General features: G+C 46.6%; 2 pseudogenes; both read left to right on the forward strand.

The window, feature by feature from the left end:
* Window positions 1–12,202, forward strand: part of LOC140291422 (NLR family CARD domain-containing protein 3-like) — a 46,507-nt pseudogene that overhangs the window by 16,348 nt on the left and 17,957 nt on the right.
* Window positions 5,201–5,319, forward strand: LOC140299546 (5S ribosomal RNA; annotated as a pseudogene).

Raw genomic sequence — 12,202 nt, forward strand, 5'->3', positions numbered from 1 at the left:
CACCGGATCCTTCAGTAGATCCAGACAGATCGAACAAGAGAAGGCTTCCAGGTCCAGTTTAACCCTTTTCTGAGCCATTTCCTCCATTTGGCAGAGCAGTGCGTGACTCAGAGCAGAAACACCGTCTGTGCTGTGATACAAAATAAATTCCACCTCCTTTTGTTGCAGCTGATCAACTAATCTTCATTGAGAGCTCCTCTACTATCACACATCCTCCCACCTTCAGATCAGTTTGGGGAGGGAACAGGGAAGTTTCCTTCATTGAAAAGGACAGTGCAGGTTTCACCTCAGTCCAGGCAGGATTGTTCAAGTGGTTGTTGAATTCTTATTTGATCTCTGTTAAACGGAAAAATAAATTCATTAACCTTCCACTGAAAGTTCAACATGAAGAAAATCTGTTTTCTCTGCATCTATCAGATCAACACTGTTAGATACTTTTAGCAGGCAGCTGTACAGGAAATGTGAATGTTTCATAGTATTTTCATGGCAAGCTGGAACAGAGTCCAGAGAAGTCAAATATTAGCTCTTAATTCGCATGTAGATATTACAGATTAAAGGTTTCTTAAGACTGCATCAGTCATGTTTGATCATAAGCTGTCTATCGAGCTCTGTATACTGACTGGCATCTTCAGGTCGAGCCTGATAGAAACCCTCTTTATCTCTTTGTCTCTGATTATAAAAGAAGCTGCATCTTAAGTTTCAAGTTTATTTATTTTTATAGCCCTTTACAATGCCCAAAAGGTACCCAAAGTGCTTTACATGCAAGTCATAAAACAGTAACCGACATTAAATAAATAACCCCAAACATAAAACCAGTATAAGCAAGTGTATTAAATGACCTGAGGAAAGGACTTCTGTAGTTGCCGCTAAAAGCTAGACTAAAAAAGTGGGTCTTCAGCTTTGACTTAAAAAGGTTGAGGTCTGGAACAGTGTGAATGTCGGGGGGCAGTTAATTCCACAATCTGGGGGCCGCAAAAGGCGAAAGAGTGGTCACCCCACTGTTTACATTTTGATCTGGGGACATCCAATAAAAGCTGGCCTGAGGAGTGTAGGGCCCTGCCAGGGTCCCGGATTTTTAGGATCTCGGACAGATAGGTGGGTGCCAGGCCGTTAATGGCCTTAAAAACAAACATCAAAAGTTTAAAATTAATTCTATAACGGACTGGAAGCCAGTGGAGCGATGAAAGGACAGGGGAGATATGCTCGTGTCTGGACGTGTTGGTTAAAAATCGGGCACCAGCGTTTTGTGCCAGTTGAAGACGTCCAGTGGAAGACTGGGAGAGGCCAACGTACAGGGTATTGCAATAGTCCAGTCTAAATCTGATAAAAGCATGGATTGCTTTCTCAAGGTCCTCCTGAAGGAGGTTGGAAGAAGCTAGTTCTGACCACAGAACTAATCTGTTTGTCAAATTTTAGCCTGCAGTCGAACTTCACACCAAGATTTTTTATGTGCGTTTTAAAAGAAGGGGCCAGAATGCCCCAGTTTTCAGCAAAAGTGTTAGACAGTGGAGATGTACCGAACAGAATACATTCCGTTTTGCTGTCGTTAAGGTGCAGGAAGTTCTTTCCTAGCCACTGCTTTACGTCATTTAAACAGTCCAGTAACTTGGCGAGTGCGGAGCTTTCGTTGTGTCTCAATGGTGGATCTAATTGCACATCATCAGCGTAAAAATTAAAGTACAGGTCGTGTTTTTTTATAATCGTACTCAAGGACCCCACAGGTAAGGGGAGCTTGAGAAGGGCTGTGGTCACCAAACAAGGGTCCGATTTGTCAGGTATGACCTGAACCACTGGAGGATGGTGCCTCGGACACCAACATACTGCTCCAAGCGGGTAATACATACTGCATGGTAGACTGTGTCGACGGCGGCTGTGAGGTTCAGGAGCACCAACACAGCGGGACTCCCTGCATCCACAGACAGGGCGATGCTATTGTGCACCTTCAAAAGTGCTGAATCAGTGCTGTGTCGGGATCTAAAACCGGACTGGAATTTTTCGATAATATAATTTTTCTCTAAGAAAGACTGTAACTGGTTAAAAACTACTTTTTCCAGTACCTTTGACAGAAAGGGTACTTCTCTGCCAGTCATGGACTGTCCATAACCAACACCATGTTCAGGCATAAGGGTGTCCATATGTGCACTTGGCACCAAGACACCCTTGGCTGCAGTTCGATGATCGACTTTGTGGTTGTCTCGTCGGACTTGCGGCCGTATGTCCTGGACACAGAGAGGGGCGGAGCTGTCAACTGATCAGCACCTGGTGGTGAGTTGGCTCCGCTGGTGGGGGAGGATGCCGATCAGACCTGGCAGGCCCAAACGTATTGTGAGGGTCTGCTGGGAGCGTTTGTCGGAATCCCCCGTCAGGAGGAGCTTTAACTCTCAACTCAACCATATCCCGGGGGAGGTGGGGGACATTGAGTCCAAATGGGCCATGTTCCGTGACTTCATTGTCGAGGTGGCTGATCGGAGCCGTGGCCGTAAGGTGGTCGGTGCATGTCGTGGCGGCAAGCTGAAGAAGGAGTCCTATTGGGCCTTTTTGGCCAGTGAGACTCTGGAAGCAGCTGATGGGTACCGACAGGCCAAGCGGGCTGCAGTTTCGGCGGTTGCTGTCAACACTGTGTATGGTGGGGACGGGGCTTTGCTGACCTCAACTAGGGACGTTGTGAGTCGGTGGGGGGAATACTTCGAGGACCTCCTCAATCCTACCAACACGTGCTCGGAGGAGGCAGAGTCGGAGAGCTCGGAGACAGGGCCTCCCATTTCTGGGGCTGAGGTTGCCGAGGTGGTCAAAAAGCTCTTCGGTGGCAAGACCCTGGGTGTGGATGAGGTCCGTCCTGAGTTTCTCAGGGCTCTGGATGTTGTAGGGCTGTCTTGGCTGACACGCCTCTGCAGCATCGCATGGACATTGGGGACAGTGCCTCTGGACTGGCAGATCGGGGTGGTGGGAGGGTGTGTTCCAACTATAGGGGTATCACACTCCTCAGCCTCCCTGGTAAGGTCTATTCGGGGGTACTGAAGAGGAGGATCCGTCGGATAGTCGAGCCTCGGATTCAGGAGGTGCAGTGTGGTTTTCGTCCTGGCCGTGGAACAGTGGACCAGCTCTATACCCTCGGCAGGATCCTGGAGGGTGCATGGGAGTTCGCCCAACCAGTCTACATGTGTTTTGTGGAGTTGGAGAGAGCGTTCGACCGTGTCCCTTGTGGAGTCCTGTGGGGGGTGCTCCGGGAATATGGAGTGCCGGACCCCTTGATAGGGGCCGTTCGGTCTCTGTATGACCGGCAGTCAGTCGGATAAGTTTCTGGTGAGGGTTGGACTCCGTCAGGGCTGCCCTTTGTCACCGGTTCTGTTCCTAACTTTTATGGACAGAATTTCTAGGCGGAGCCAGGGCGTTGAGGGTGTCCGATTTGGCGACCTCAGAATCGGGTCTCTGCTTTTTGCGGATGATGTGGTTCTGTTAGCATCGTCAGGTGGTGACTTTCAGCTCTCACTGGAGCGATTCGCAGCCGAGTGTGAAGCGGCTGGGATGAGAATCAGCACCTCCAAATCCGAGACTATGGTTCTCAGCCGGAAAAGGAAGAGCCGGTGGAATGCTCTCTCCGGGTCGGGAATGAGATCCTTCTCCAAGTGGAGGAGTTCAAGTATCTCGGGGTCTTGTTCACGAGTGAGGGACGAATGGAACGTGCGGCGGATCGGTGCGGCGGATCGGTGCGGCGGATCGGTGCGGCGTATGCAGTGTTTCGGGTTCTGCACCGACCCATCGTTGTGAAGAAGGAGCTGAGCCAGAAGGCGAAGCTCTCTATTTACTGGTCAATCTCCGTTCCCATCCTCACCTATGGTCACGAGTTGTGGGTAATGACCGAAAGAACGAGATTCCGAATACAAGCGGCCGAAATGGGTTTCCTCCGCAGGGCGTCTGGGCTCTCCCTTAGAGATAGAGTGAGTGGCCGGGGACAGGGACGTGTGGGTTTCTCTATTAAAGCTGCTGCCCCCGCGACCCTACCCTCGGATAAGCGGTAGATGATGGATGGATGGAGCTATAAATAATGGAGGGATTTTAATCTCATTCTCAACAGTGACAGTGAAGGAGTGTCATCAGGTGAATGAGAGCAGCTCAGTAATGAAAACACAGTTTACACTATATACAGTCTGTGGTTTACATAAGCCTCAATGAGAATAAATACAATTATTATTCAGAATATCTTGGTGGTTTACATTGTTGCACATATTTTCAACACAGTCATCATGTGCAATGAAAACCTGAATGTCAGAAATAAACTGAAATGATGCAGAATATTCATAAGAGCTCGAATAAGCTGATTCTTTTAGGATCTTGAAGACGTTGAAGTTTGATGGGACAGCAGCTTTCTCTTTGGTTTTTGTGGAGAAGCGAAAAAGCTTACAGCATGTGGAATTCCTAGGTAGTCTTCCATCCAAAATCAGGCATGTTCAGGGCTGTGTGGCCGTAAGCGAGAGAACTGTTGACGTACGAGCTTTTTACAGATGCTGAAAAAACATCAGTTATTGTGTTCTGACTTCTAAAATATAACTGTACTGTTTAAAAAAGGCAGTTTATGAGGATGTCACCAAATTAAGTTTCCTTGGTTTCTCTGTGTGACGATGAACACAAAACTACACACAGGAAACAGAAGAGGTTGGCAGACACTACGTTATCTGAGAGTCTATCTAATTTTCAGCTGCCGAGAACACATCAGAGAAGAAAATGTGCAGGATCAACATAAGCCTCTCAAGCCAATTATCTGATAAAATAGAGTAAACATATGGTTCTAGCACCTATATGATACATATGTCATATACATTGTCACAGTGACTTAGTGGCTTATGTCCATACCACCCTGAACACGCCTGCAGGGTCAGGCCTGGTTGGTACTTGGATGGGAGATCGCTTGGGAATACCAGGTGCTGTAAGCTTTTTCTCTTCTCTCTACCACATGCATGTCTTTTGTTGCAACGTCTGATCACCCTGTGACACATGAGGAAGTTGGTCATCTTCAGCTGCTGCCGCTTTGTTGGCAGACACGAAGTGATCTGAGAGTCTCAGTTTCAGCAGGAGAGAATGATCACAGCAGAGAAGATGATATGCTCGCTACACATCAGCCTTTCTCTGCAATTATCTGGTTGCATAGAGGAACCGTATGATTCCAGTACCTATATAATGTACATTTGTCACACACATTGTTGCTTACGGCCACACCACCCTGAACATGCCCGACCTCATCTGATCTCGGTAGCCAGGCAGGGTTGGGCCTGCTTAGTACTTGGATGGGAGACCGCTTGGGAATACCAGGTGCTGTAAGCTTCTTCTCTTCTCTCTACCACCTGCATGTCTTTTGTTGCAACGTCTGATCACCCTGTGACACATGAGGAAGTTGGTCATCTTCAGCTGCTGCTGTTTTGTTGGCAGACACGAAGTGATCTGAGAGTCTCAGTTTCAGCTGGAGAGAATGATCACGTCAAGGAAGAAGATGTGCCCACTACACATCAGCCTTTCTCAGCAATTATCTGGTTACATAGAGGAACTGTATGATTGCAGTACCTATATAATGCACATTTGTCAAAGAGATTGTTAGTTACGGCCACACCACCCTGAATATGCCCGATCTCGTCTGATCTCGGAAGCCAAGCAGGGTTGGACCTGGTTAGTACTTGGATGGGAGACTGTGTGGTGTAAGTTTACCGGGCCCTAAAAGTAATAGAATATGAAGGCATGCTTACGAAAGTTAATGTTTGGAAAGTACCAAAGTTTAGCTCTGTGTAATGACAAGTCAGGCATTAATGTCATGGAAAGTACCAAAGGTCAGTGTCGAGTCACGCATCAATGCAACAATAGTAAACAGGAAATATGGATGTAGAGGGGAAGTCAGGAGTAGTGGGAAGGACTATTACATGAATAAATGTTTTAAAAAAAGACAGGACAAAGGGCCCTGCCACGGATAAACTAATTGATTAAGACATAACGGTGGAAGATTAGGGAAAACACGCCATATGAAAGGAGGGTCCCGGGGAGGAGCATCCACAGGCCCAACTTGTATAAAAGAGGGCAACTTTCAGAAGCGTTTTCAGACTTAGCCCAGGCTACTTCTCATGTATGGTCGAATTGTAACTCTGCAATAAAACGTTCATTGGAACCAGCTGAATCTGTCTCATCTTTGACACTTCGTGACTTCTCATCTTTAACTACTAAGTATAGCACATTAGGTATTTTGGACTCCACAAAAGTCACAACAATTGGCGAGCCAGCTTTCCAGGAGGATGTGACGACACCGGAAGGCCACGGGCGCTGGTTGGAGGCCAGGAACCACAAAGGGGTTATTTTTTCCATATTTATGGGGATCCAGCCTCCACCTAAGCTCCAGTGGTCAGAAGGTATTAATACACTATCCTAAAACAACCTAGTAACATTGAATGTGCTTACGAGCATAAGTAACAGCTGGTGATCGGTCCACGTATGAATGATTGTGTGAAAATATGACAAGTGTGGGATGGATAAGCTCCAACAATGCATATTTAACCTATTGATTTGTCTATGGGCTGTTATGTCACTTACAGGTCTTGGAGTTGTAAGTTATGTGCTGGTGAGGTATATAAAGGGTGAAGAAGGAAGGTTTAATCAGACAGCCCCACTGACTGTCTGATCAAGAAGGTCGCAGTAAGTCAGTAAAGAAAGCAGCAAGAAGATGAGTGGAAACTTTGTAGGAATTTTGTCTATGTTATTGATGAAATAATTATATTGGTGACTAAAATGCTAAGGTAAAGCATAAGGATAAAAGTACCGCCTGTGGAGACGTCAACCACCGTGCCTTCTCGAGGGGTGGTCCAAGGCAGGGAAAAACTGTAGAAAACAGTAAAGTACAGCGAGTACAAAAAAGTAACTGTTGAAGGAAGAGACTTGCAGTTAACAAAAGGATTGATATTTTCAAAAAAAGTGTTGTAAAATGTACCTATGTTATCATTGTGTAATTAATTAAATAAAATATAAAAAAAAAAGGTTAAAGTATAATTGGAATAGTTTTTAAAAGTGCAAACCAGGCATATAATATAGATGAAAGGTGTTAATGTTGTAAGCATAGTGCACAAGCATAAATGAATAATATATGGTCGCTAGAAACGTGGTAGTGTAATGAATTGACACACAATAGGTGTGATAGGTCATCTTTAAAAATTCCAATTAAGCATAAAACAGTGAAAATAATTATTAGTAGAGTAACGAAATTGTAACAAAAATTGGGAAATACCAAAGTGCAGATATCAGCTCTGCATTGAGTAGAGTGGGGGCAGAGGGAAAGAAAGCAGGTGTAAGAAAGTAGGTGAAAAAAAGAAAAAGTTCATAAGTAGCCACACTACCCCGGAGATTGCTGTGAACTGCCATAAAACATGGGAGCCAACAAAAGTAGGAAAATTAGATAACGCCTGCAAAACTAGTCATGGTCACCCATCCAACAAACGGGCGCAAAATTCTCCGATGTATGAAAAGTTGGCACAGGATAACATCTGGTAAAAATCGATGGCCTCTTGAAGGCAGCTTTGATCTAATATGCTGTGATGAGGTGGAGGAAGAGTTAAGAAATAAGGACAAAAAGTACGAAGTAACACACATGAAGAAAAAACAGAAGAATGCTGAGCAGAGAGACATCCTGCAGTATTTCAGAGTAGAAGCCAGCAGAAACCCCATGATAAATAAAAACACAGGCCCCAGACCGCCACCTTACAACCCTGGTAGAGTGGGACAATTTGTCACGGTGCGTGGTGCGAGAAGGGACCCAGATGCAGTTCTTTTCCAAAATAATCAAAAGGGTTTATTTCCAAAACGGGGAGCAGGAACAAAAGGCGCGGCAGAGCCGGATTATCAAAAATACTTAACATAAAAAAAAGACACTAACAAAACAAGGCTATGAAAAAACACTATGACTAACGCTATCTTAAACAGGCTATGAGGCAGGCAATCAAACTTATCTTTTGTCGTGGAAGCATGAAGGGATAGTGAGGTAAGGATTCTGCAGTGACTGAAAGGAAACCAGAAGACTAAATACTATGGAGGGAGTGATCAGTGAATGAGGTGCAGCTGTGAACAATTAACCAGGTGACTTGAGTGAACTGAGGTGGCAGGGGAAAAACAGGACTAGAACATAACTGAAACCATGATTAAACAAACTGTGACATAACATAAACTTCTATAGCAGACTGTGACACAATTTGTGCAGCTAGAGCAGAACAGAGCAGGGGGAGTAATTACAGGAAGGATAAAGATTACAGTAAACGAGGAAGAGGAAGAAGAAGAAGATAGGTCACCCAGACATAGGGAGGCAGGTGCCTCATCATCATCTTGTCACCACTCAGAAAATAGGCCACGCAGGCAGAGGGAGGCAAGTGACTCATCATCTGATCAGCATGCAGATGAGGGATCACATAAGAAAGCAACACACAAGATACAGAGGGAGGTAGATGTAGAGGCAGAACGTAGGAAAACAGGATCTGGGAAGGATGGTGGCAACTGGAAAAAGAAAACAATGATTGAAGAAGAAAAAGGCCGAGCAATGGTTGACCGATTAATAACAGAGAGTCAACAGGGTGCGACCGGGCCAATACTGGAAAGGTCAGAACAACAGGAAAAGGAAGAGGGATCAGAACATTCGATTGGCAGAAGTGAGGCCGGGGACTCACAGGATGAAGACGAAGAGTCAGACATACCAGAAGACGAAAATGATGAAGACGAGGAATACGAAGAGGAACATGAGAACCTGAAAAGTCAGCAGGCGTGTGGCAAACAATGTTCACCGCCCCCAAGCTCTGAAGCCAGAGAGTCAACTTATGATCTTGACTTACTGATGGAGAAAGGAGACAAAAAGGAGATGATGAAGTTGCGCAAACGAACAGTTCCACGTCAGAAGAACCCACAGCGACAACCCTCCTCTGGAATATACCCGCTGCTGGCCAAAGGACCCAATAACAGCTTCAGGTATGTGCCATGGTCATTTATGGATATGATGACACTTGCAAGTAAACTAACTCCTTTAACAGATGGAGCTGACAAATGGATCGAGAAGCTTGAAGAACTCACTGGAGGACCTAAGCTGGCAGGTGGCGACATCAAGGCACTGCTGATAAAGACAGCAGGACAGGCAGCCGCCACAGAAGTATTCAGGATGGCTGGATATATCAAGTTGGCTACCACACACAAATACGATGCAATAACTTTCGACCTGATACGACCGGAAGTGTGGCAGGCCCTAAGAGAGAAGTACCCTTCACGCATGGATCCAGCTAAATTGGAGAAAGAATGTTTGAAGGATAGTGACAGCCCTTCACAGTTCCTGCATAACTATCAGATAATGTGGAAGGCTGAGACAGGGAGTGAGTGGGATAGTAATGAATCAACATAAGCTCTGTTTATGTTGTATGTGAAAAACGCCATGCCAAAAGAAGTACAAGATAAGTTGAATGCAGTGGTGGGGTTGATGAAAATGGACTGGCCAGTTTTCTCTGAGCATATAATACACTATGTGAAGGCACACAGGGCTGAGAAACAGGCCCTGGACGATCAGAGTAAGATGCTGGCTAATAAACTGGCTCAGCTACAAATAGGTGAATTGGCAAAGCAGAAGAAGGTGAGGGAGAGACCAAAGCATCAAGCAGCTGTAAGTGTGGCCGCTCCAGTGGAGGGAGGACCAACAGAAGGAGGGGTAATGCAGGCACCCGTTATTACACCCACCATGTCATAACCTCATGTTCAACAAACATCTGCTGTGCCTAATGTTTACCCCACAGCTCCACTTGCAGGTCAATTCCAGAATCAGCAGATCCCTCCAATCCATGTGCACCTCAACCAAGGGGGAGGCATCCAGCAGCCTGCAGCAGGAAGAGGACATGGTGGCCCTCCCATGGAGGTAGATGGAGGAGGCCCCAAGGACCGTCTGGGGGACCCCCACCCGCGCAATATCAACCACAGCCACAAAATGCTGAAAAATGATCTCCAGACTGCCCCAGCTCTAGCCAATCCAGACTATGGCAAACCATTCCATCTGTATGTGGCAGAAAAGCAATGGTATGCATGCGCAGTATTGATGCAAGAAACCCCAACAGGTAAACAACCTATTTCGTACTACAGCACAAAATTAGATGGTGTGGAAGAAGGGCTGCCACCCTGTTACCAGGGGCTAGCAGCGGCCCCTTTTGCATACAAGAAGGCCTCTGTCATCACTACGGGCCATGCAATGCTCACAAGCCCACGCTTTGTGATAACCCAAGCACGACGAACGGGTTATGAGATCCTGCTTTCAGGACCTGACTTGACGGTACTGAGATGCACTACCATAAACCCGGCCACAAGAATGGTATTGCCAACAGAAGGTGAGCCCCATGATTGTCTCAAGGAGACGGACACCTTCATGAAAGTCAGGTATGATTTATTCAATCACCCTATTCCGTCCGACCTGATCTTGTTCGTTGATGGCTCATGTGTCAGGGGCGAGACAGGGAACAAGGCTGGGTATGGAATCGTCCAACTTAATCCTGATGGCTCCTTCACCAAACTACTATCAGTGAGTCTGGACCAGCCTTGTTCTGCCCAATTAGCTGAGATTAAAGCACTGACAGCAGCCTGTAAATTAGCAGCTAACAAAAGGGCAACAATCTACACAGATAGTGGATATGGCTATGGAGTGTGCCATATAAACGCCAGTATCTGGAAGCAAAGAGGGTTTGTGCGTACTGATGGCACCCCTGTGGCACATGGACAAGCAGTGATCGAACTAATACAGGCTATACAACTTCCAACCTCGTTAGCCATAGTTAAATGTGCAGCGCATCAAAACAACACCTCACCCATTGCGGTAGGCAACAATTTGGCAGACGAGGCAGCCAAAGAAGCGACAGGCCAGATAGTGCAGGGACCAATTCTGTTTGAAGAAGATTGTGCACCTATAACAAACCTAGCATCATTGATAGAAGCACAAAACAAGGTCTCGGAAGCAGAAAAACGCCTGTGGGTTCAAAGGGGAGCTGTTCGAACTTCACACCCCCATCTGGGGTTGTGGCGGGGTTTCCGCGGGCATTTTGTTTTGCCTCTATCTCTGCTGCCTATTGCTATTAAAAAGATGCATGAACCTGATCATTGTTCTAGGGCCCAAGTTATCAGAAAGCTGCAAGCTGTGTGGTGGTCGCCATACATGACACCGATGGTTGATAGAGAACTTGCCATGTGTCCTCACTGTCCAAAGTACAATGTCCGCAAAATGTTCACCCAGCCTTTGGCTCACATTCCCATGCCAGATGGTCCTTTTCGACATCTGGTTATGGATTATGTGGACATGATTGACCGGGTACAAGGAAAAAGATACATGCTGGTTGTTGTTCGCAGGTTCAGCAGGTGGATTGAGGCCTGCCCCACCTCCAAGGCTGATCACAAGGCTGCAGCAAAATTTCTGTGTAGAGAGGTGTTTCCCAGGTTTGGCATGCCAGACACCATCTCATCTGATAATGGTCCACATTTTGTTTCACAGGTGATACAAGAAATGTTCAAAATCCTAGGTATTAAGCAGAAGTATGGATGTGTTTATCACCCACAGTCTCAGGGGTCTGTGGAGCGAGCCAATGGTGTCTTAAAAACCAAAATAGCTAAAATCATGGCTGATTGCAATGGCAAACTAACATGGGTAGACGCACTTCCCCTGGCATTGATGGCAATGCGCTCCCAAACTAATCGACTAACCCATCTAACTCCTCATGAGATGCTTACAGGGCATCCTATGCCTCTCCCACAAACTAGAGGACCACTGGAGGGGCCTGCCATGGCTCAGCTGGAACGTGAGTTGGGAGATTATTTACGTGCATTAACTCAAATCCACAGACTTGTGTTCCAACAGGTGAAAGAAGCCCATGGCAAAGACGAGACACACATTCCCCTTGACGTTCGCGACGTCCAAATTGGTGACCTGGTGTTCATACGGGTGTTTAGGCGACAGTGGAACGAACCACGTAGGGAGGGACCCTTTAAGGTTGTGCTCACTACTCCCACTGCTTTGAAGGTTGAAGGTAAGCCCTTCTGGTTCCACAAGAATCACTGCACCCGCTATAGGCCACCAGACCCACCTGGACACTTTCCAGAACCGTCGGGGTCTGAGCATGCTGAAAGGGCGGTGCACAGCCTCCCTCAGGACACCAGTTCCAGTCCGTCACCGACCTCC

This window comes from Leuresthes tenuis, unplaced genomic scaffold (genome assembly GCF_036924035.1).
Source record: "Leuresthes tenuis unplaced genomic scaffold, fLeuTen1.0.hap1 SCAF_1, whole genome shotgun sequence".
In the NCBI taxonomy this organism is placed as follows: Eukaryota; Metazoa; Chordata; class Actinopteri; order Atheriniformes; family Atherinopsidae; genus Leuresthes; species Leuresthes tenuis.